The 8,239-nt window shown below is 39.2% G+C and overlaps 1 pseudogene; it reads left to right on the top strand.

Annotated features, from left to right (window-relative positions):
- The first annotated feature begins 6,604 nt into the window (after positions 1–6,604).
- On the top strand, positions 6,605–7,037 carry LOC100767134 (annotated as a pseudogene).
- The last annotated feature ends 1,202 nt before the right edge of the window (positions 7,038–8,239 follow it).

Raw genomic sequence — 8,239 nt, 5'->3', positions numbered from 1 at the left:
CCTAGACACAAGGGGGTTGGCCGTATCCCAAAGAAAATGACAGAATTTGAAGACCCTCTATGGAAGGCCTCACCCTCCCTGGGGAGCAGAAAGGGTATGGGATTAAGTAGGGCATTAGTTGGGGCAGGGGCAGGGAAGGAGGGAGGGAGAGGGACCTGGGATTGACATGTAAAATAATTTTCTTTCTAATAAAAAAAATAAAAAAGAAAAAAGAATTTAAAGTTGTGACTAGCTTTGAGAAAAAAAATTAAAAGGCGAACGTGCTGGTTTATAAAGAGTAGAAACTCAGGTGTTTCAGAATACTTACTAATTAGGGCAGTGAAGAGAAAATGTTTCAGGCATAGAAATTGACATGTATGATGCAACATTTAGTTCTTATTGTCTTGTTTACACATCTGAGAAGATCTCACCACTCACCCCACCCCACCCTATCCCCATTTTTTGCCAGTCAAGCCTGTCTCTTGGTTCCTGAAAACAATTGGTGGGAAGCTGGCTTGTAAGTGGTAGATTTGAAACGCTTATTAAAATTTTAATTTTGCTCTTGTTGTGCTAGTGAGGAAGGTTGCCCTGAGTTAGCATGGAACCTGGAGATGTTGACTATTACAAGGTGAAAGTGGGATGGTGATTTGAACATTGCTTACTAAGTGATAAAATAAAAAAGTTAAGGTCAGGTGGCTTGGTTGCACTCTGAAAGGTGGGTAGTGTGTACTCTACGGGAGAGGCACGAGAGTATTTTTTATGTATAGCATAGTGGGGGAGGAATTAGCTAATCTTGGTAGAAGGTGTCTTCAGGCCAGCCATTTCTGGCTTTAAACATCTGGGAGAAGGAAGCTTTAGTTGCTAGTTTTTTCACACACTACCCTCATCCATTTTTAAAACACAGACTTTGACATCTCTCTGAACCTGAGGGGAAATAAATTGTCATTTTCCTATGGGTCCAGTGCCTTGGTCTTTGACATGGCCGGCTCATGTCAAACAAGAAACAATTTCTCAGAACCTCACTTGCTCAAAACTTCACTCACTCTCTAAACAAGAAGTTCTGTTCTGTTGTATAGTGGGGTAGTTACAGATAACAGTATCTTACTGTATGTTCAAAATATAGAAGAAAGAACACTAAATGTTTTCACTTTAAAAATGAAAAAACAACATTTGAGGAAATAGATGTGATTATCTTGTGCGCAAGTGATGCGTATTGTGTGATGTGTACAAGTCAACCCATTATACCTACTTTCATGATTGTAAAACTTACATGATAAAGAAAATATTTATATTGTTTACCTTGGTACTTTTCTTATATATTGAGAGAATGAAAGCACTTATTATGTTCTAGATATGTTAGAATGAAAATGCATTTGGGTAACTAATGGGGATTAAGAAACTACTACCTATAAAATTTTCAAATTAATTTTATTTGCATTAGTGCTTTAACTATTAAATAAAATGCACATGCTTTCATTAGTGAATGGCATTTAATCATCACCTGTATTTTGTATGTTTACATATTTTCGGAAAAGTATTTTTCTGATAATGAGAAAGATGGTTCACCTCATAGACCCTAACTCACAATTGAACAATATTACAGTGTTAGGAATGGGACAACTGAAGCAAATCTAGTTTTTCAGAACCTTCCATTTATTCAAGTTTGGTCCTGTCTGGGCTTGTTACTGGCTACGCTGTATTTCTATCACATCACTTATTTAGAATGCAATGAAAATATTGCTTCAGGTACAGAAAGAAAAATTAATGTATGTAGAGAAAGGCTTATATTTAGAATATGAAATATTTACCATGGCACCTGTAAGTTATATGGCTTCCTAGCCCTACTGGAGTCCATACATCTATCTCAGAGCTCACATATATTAGAGTGATGAAAGTTTTATGAATCATCGCATAATTGGATAATCTGTCTCTTTGTTCTTACTGGTATTATGGAGATAGTTACATGACTTTTCCTTGGGAGATGTGAACAAATGTGTACTTTCCCCCAGATAATACTCTGCTGAGCTGACCAAAAAGTAACAAATACCAAACACAACAACAACACAATTCCACCTATCTATCTTGGTGAACCTATTAGTTTACTGATGTTGCTTACTGGAATACAAAGAGCGCAGTTACTCATGGGGCCATGGATGGCTATGACCAGCCCTGAAATTAAGTTTTCCACTGTTCTCTAGGCTGTAATTTGTAACCTTTCGAATTATAGAGACATAATCATGCTTTCTTTCTGCATGCCAATAGAATCAGCATTGTGCAGAAGCTCTCCAGCTTTGTAACTTGGGTTGGGATGGTGGATCCAGTGACATAGAGCTCACTTGACCCAGAGGTGGAAGGGGACAGAAGTAATGCAACAGATTTAGAAAACAAAGATGCTGGGAGTTTCCAGGCCATGAACTGTGAGGACCCATGTTCAACAAGACCCATCTTCTCAAACAAACAAACAAACAAACAAACAACCACAAACCAGCACATGTAGTGGTGTACTTTTCCTTTTCCTGGGATATATATCCTAAAAAAATCAAAGAAAAACTGGTTCATTTTGGCTGACAGTACAGTCTGTCATTGGTGGTGGAGTCTTGGATGTAGGACCTTAAGACAGTTGGCCATGTAGAGTATACACAGTCAGGAAACACAGTATGATGATTGCCCAGGATCAGCTATCTCTCTGTCCTCTTCATTCAATCTAGGACCCAAGACCAGGAAATTATGTTGCATACTTCATGAGGCACTTCTCCCCACATTTAATCTAATCTAGAAAATCCCTCACTGCTGTAAGTGAGGCTTGTTTTCCAGATGATTCTAAATCCTGTCAACTTGATAATCAATCTTCACTGTCGCAGCATGTGCAATGAGAGTTCAGGAAAGGCATATACTACTGGATGTTCACTTAGACTAGCAGTGTGAGAAGAGGAGAGCTTTATTATTAAAAATGCCATAATTGAGAAATTTAAATCTCATCTGGTGCAAAATATGGAGAAAATATTAAGGGAAAATATATCTAAAATATGCACCAGGGAATGTTTAATAAAGGAGGAAATCATTAATCTGGAGACAAGAGAAAACAAAAGATGAAACACAGTGTTATGAAATCTTGAAAAGCAGAGTTATGGACAAGGGGCTCAGGATTAGGTCATGGGTAAACTTGGCAGCTTTGAAGGGGTTACGATTGAGGAGACGAGAAAAAAGGGATTTTTCAGTATTGCATGGAGGACTGTTACAAAGAGTGAGTTAATATGAGCATCTCAACACCTAAATGTTTTATGACTCTTAGAAAAGGGCTCTGTGGAACATGAGAGGAAAACTAAGGCAGCTCAGTTGGACAGTGTCCAGTGGCAGTTGAAATCTGCAAATGCACATACTCACACACTCACAAACAGACATAGCATCTCCTATATTACAACATGTATATGCAAACACACAACACCATTTTCATCTTGTAGAAAAAGACTGAGGCAAACACAGAGAAGAAACACAGCAAGTAGGTGATAGGACGGACGTTTGAATTGAGGCTGTCAGTTTTGACTGTCTGAGCAGTCAATACTTATGACACTGCCTATTCTGAAAGTATAATAGAGTACCTGCTTGATGTTCACCAAATTGTGGATTAAGCATTGAACTTAAACCAGGAACACCCATTTCATCTCATTCCTAACATGTATTGTATAGTAAAATAAATAAATAATACCACAAAGCCAGTCACTTTGCTTCATAAAATTGCAGTGATTTTTTTTTTCATTATCCAACATAGTCTGGTTCTGGCAAGTTTATTGTGCTGCTGATTTGAGTGCCAACGGCCTCTTGAAGAAAATTGGCTTTTGCAAAATAGTGAGTTTTAAAGCAGTCACATCTCAAAACCCTCCAGCAGAAAGGAGTAAAAATGCTATTACATTTTCTTTGTAATTTCTCTTTGGATCTGTTCTCCTGGAAAAGATGAAATTGAGCCAAATAGGTTTTCATTGCTTTGGAGGTCACAGAAAAGAACCCTCCTCTTACAGGAAATGGTCCACAGAGATGGTACCCAATGGCATCCAATTAAGTTTCTAGAAAGTTGGGCTGTGTTTGCTTGGCCACCCCTGAATTTGCCACGTTGCACCCCTGATGAAGAGAAACAACTTTATGACTCTTCCAGCATTAGGCACAAAAGTAAAAAAGGAATCACCAGTTTATTCCATCTAGTATGCTTTTCTAAGGTGAAAATATTTCAACTGGAGTCATAGGATTGACAATCCACTCAAACTTCCTAGGTTGCAGGGTCTTGAGGACATTCCTTTGCCTTCTTGATCTTCTACTTAAAATGTGGAAATATCTCTCTAACATACCTTGTGTATTGTCTTTTGGTAATAGATTTTTATTTGAATTAATTGAATGAATTACCTCCTTCTTATTCACACTATTCAATTATATCTAAATAGCTCCCAACTAGTAAAAAGAAGAGTTAACTTTCAAACTTAGTCTGTATAGAAACTGATGAAATGTATTCACTGTTTAACTAATAAATACAAATTAAGAAAGTGACATGTTAAGCATTGCATTTGGGGACCAGGGTAGAAATCTGATGATGAGCAGAGCCAGCCTTACTAAGTATTAAGCTAGTAATTGATGCAAGGGAGACAATTATAAACATTACAATAATGTATACAATCTTGAAACTATGGGAGGAAAGTGATGTAATAAGATTGTCCCAGCATCAGAAGCGGGGCAGGGGAGTGAATGCTTATTCACTGTCTTCTCTCTCTCATCTGCAGTAATTTTCTGCCTCATGGATTAAAAGAGAAATAAAATAAAGACTAAAATAAAACTTCAACCTTTAAGTTCTCACTAACACCCTTAAATAATATGCACAAGTTAATTGGTAATATTGTCAGATAATATTTGGGCTAGGTGCTGATTTATAGCTTCTTACATTCTTGCAGCCACTATTAAAAGTTCAGGGTCTTTAGTGTTTTCTTTTTTTAAAATATATATCAATGGATGTGTTATGAATAGTGACTCTCTATTATAAGGAATACATGTTTTTCCATAATTTTCAGTGAAAGAGCAGCATTGTCATTCGATGGTTCACAGATTTCAGAGTCCCCACTGTTGGATAAATAGGTCATCATTCATATGCTAGCTAGACTACTATTTACAGGGAGACCATTACATCACTTCTTATCTAATGCCCAAACTCATCTAACTATCCAGGGTAGTGGAAAACAAGGGATTTTATTCACTCAATATCATGTTTCACGGGAAAACAAGTCCCACGTATTTTGTGTGTTTTCTCCCTCATGCTTCTGTAGTTTTTCTGTTGATAGTATAACACCCAAACAGATAGTATAACACTTACTTTGTCTTGCTGATTTCTATGTGTGTGGACTGAATGCCTGACCTGAACTTAGGTTTTCACACAATACTTTTTTTTAAAAGAGTGTACTGTTACCAGAAGAGAACTATGATAAAGGGCATTTTAATTCCTCTACCTAGAGTTTTCCATGTGCAGCTAATAGGAAAATTCTGTTTCTATAAGGATGTAGTGCCATGAGCTTGTAGATTCACGGATTCCAGTTTCCATGTGATCTGGCATAGGCTAAATGAATGAACATGACCCATAGCAAAAATAGTAATTTTGATAGAAAAAGACAGTAACAGTCTTTGGCAGGTTAAATGTTGGGTTTAACTTCAATGAATACCTTGGAGGATTGCCTCTGAAACTCTGAATTATCCCAAACAGTTGTACTAAAAACTCTTTTACTAAAGTGAAGAGTTGGAAATCTAATTTCCACACCCAACTATTGTAACTAATCAAAATAAAAAGGCTTGACTCATTGAACAGCCAATGATGAAAGAACAAGCCACTTTAGTTATCCTTATAATATTTTCCACTTAAGTAGCACCTTAGAGAATAAACAGCACTTTGGTATGAAGTAGATCATCTAAGACGCACGGTATTTCTGGAAGAAATTCAATGATTAATAGCATCATTTAACAGATAAAAGTAATGATGCTCAAATAATATCAGTATCATAAAGATAAGGTCTCACACTTACTGAATGCTTATATTATACAAAAATTTCATAGAGCACATTACAGAAATTCTCCCTTTAATATTCATGATCATTTTGCAGTTCTGTCATCATGATCATTTAGGTTTCATATCTGCAATACAGATATGAAAAGCCCTTCCTAAGCTCCACAGCTAGTATTTAGATAACTAGCCAGTGAAATTCATAAAGTGAGTCAGAAAACTAGGACCTGAACTTTCTTCTTTAATATAGTAGTATAAATTATCATTTATACTATATATCACTATAAATTATTATTTATATAAATAAACATCAGTATATTCACATGTGCTTTGTGGCTAACTTTTTAAAAAGAGACGTAGAAATTTAATAACTTATTTGTTTAATATAAAATGACTTACTACTTCTTGTGGAATATGTTCGTATCTATATTTCGAATCCTATTATCTCTTCTGATTATTTGAAAAATAAGTAGGTTTGATAGATTATGCTATAGGTTGTATGAGAAGGCAGATGTGAGTTGAGTCTGACAATGGTAGCATATAAAGAGCAAATAAAGGCTGAAGAAAGGACCGGCCTTCGAGCGACAGTGATGCAAGATGGCAGCCACCACAGCCTCGGGAGTAAAAGTCCCTTGAAATTTCCAACAGTTGGAAGAGCTGGAAGAAGGCCAGAAAGGAGTAGGCGATGACACAGTTAGCTGGGGTCTAGAGGATGACGAAGACATGACACTTACGAGAAGGACAGGGATGATAATTGGGCCTCCAAGAACAGTTTATGAAAACCGAATATACAGCCTTAAAATAGAATGTGAGCCTAAATACCCGGAAGCACCCCCATCTGTAAGATTTGTAACAAAAGTCAACACGAGCAGCGTGAGTAGTTCAAATAGAGTGGTGGATCCAAGGGCCATGGTAGTGCTGGAAAGTGGCAGAATTCAAAGTCATCTTGCAGGATCTTCGGAGCTTGATGATGTCAAAAGAGAACATGAAGCTGCCACAGCTGCCAGAAGGACAGTGTTAGAGCAATTAGTCACCAAGGCCCCGGTCTCCCCTCTCCAATCCAACCTAAGTCTTCATTTTCCACAGTAGTGAGTTTTCTAGATTCATCTTGTAGACCTCAAAGTACTGGAGAGGAAGCTCCACTAAGACTTCATCCTGAGACACTGTTCTGATACTAATTTCTTGTCCATTTGAAATACCTAAGTTGTGCTGGGTAACATCTGTCGAGTATAAACGCTGCTGGCTGCCTAGTTGAACTTCTGGGATCAAGCAGGTGTGTTAAAATCAGTTTCCTTTGGGAGTGGTGGCCACAGCTAACGCAACTGTGAACAGACACATTGTCACACAATCACCTGCTGCTGACGCACGGCCTGGGTCTGCCTTCGCCGGCCCCGCCCTCCTGCCACAGCTGTGTGGTGGCCCTTGGAAAAGATGGGAAGGCTTCAGGTAGCAGCCGCGGGACTACTGCTGGGCTTGGGGGTGCTTTGGCTTCACCCCTGCTTTCTTAAGTCTTAAGTGATTCCCCATCCAAGCCATTGTCCCCCCACTCCTGCCCTTGGCCAAAGCTTAGATTGTAACCCTCCCCTCCCTCTGACATTGGCCATGGGTGAGGCCACGCTTGAGGTGTGTGGCCAGAGCCATGAGATAAGGTTGGAAGAGCCTGGTCTTCTCACTTAGCTGTTGGCCACACGCTCACTTGTCACCAGCCTGGGAAGGGGTTTCCGGGTCCTTGGCCCTGCTGCCACCATCAGACGAGGCACTTTGAGCAGGTCTCGAGGTGAACAGAGCAGTTAGTCACAGGGCAACAAACCTGCCAGGTCTAAGGGTCCTTGGTGGCTGCGCCTAGAGAAAGACCATGTGGAGAGTCGTCAGCCCACAGGGTACTGAGTCAGTTCCTTTTCTCATAATGGATTTGCTTTTACACACTGAAGTCGTTTGGACAGGACTCCCTGGCCACCCATCAGGTCTGACGTGGAACCTGACAGCTGGAACAGAGGCACTAACCCTGAGGACTCAGGTTTCAGTCTTGCTGCTCCTCAGACCCTAGGCAGGGACCTGGAGGAGCTCTGTGTCATAAGTTTTCAGATGGGTGGGCCTGGCCTCCTGGCTCGTTGCCACGTTTCCCATTTTGTTCAGGACCACTAATTGTTGAAATGTGGATGCATACAGAAATAAAGGCAATTTGTTGTGTTGCAAGGGTTTTGGGGTTTGGGTTTTTTTGAGAGGGTAGGT

The sequence above is a fragment of the Cricetulus griseus genome, chromosome 4 (genome assembly GCF_003668045.3).
Source record: "Cricetulus griseus strain 17A/GY chromosome 4, alternate assembly CriGri-PICRH-1.0, whole genome shotgun sequence".
Lineage (NCBI taxonomy): Eukaryota > Metazoa > Chordata > Mammalia > Rodentia > Cricetidae > Cricetulus > Cricetulus griseus.
This window is presented reverse-complemented; position numbering and strand designations above follow the sequence as displayed.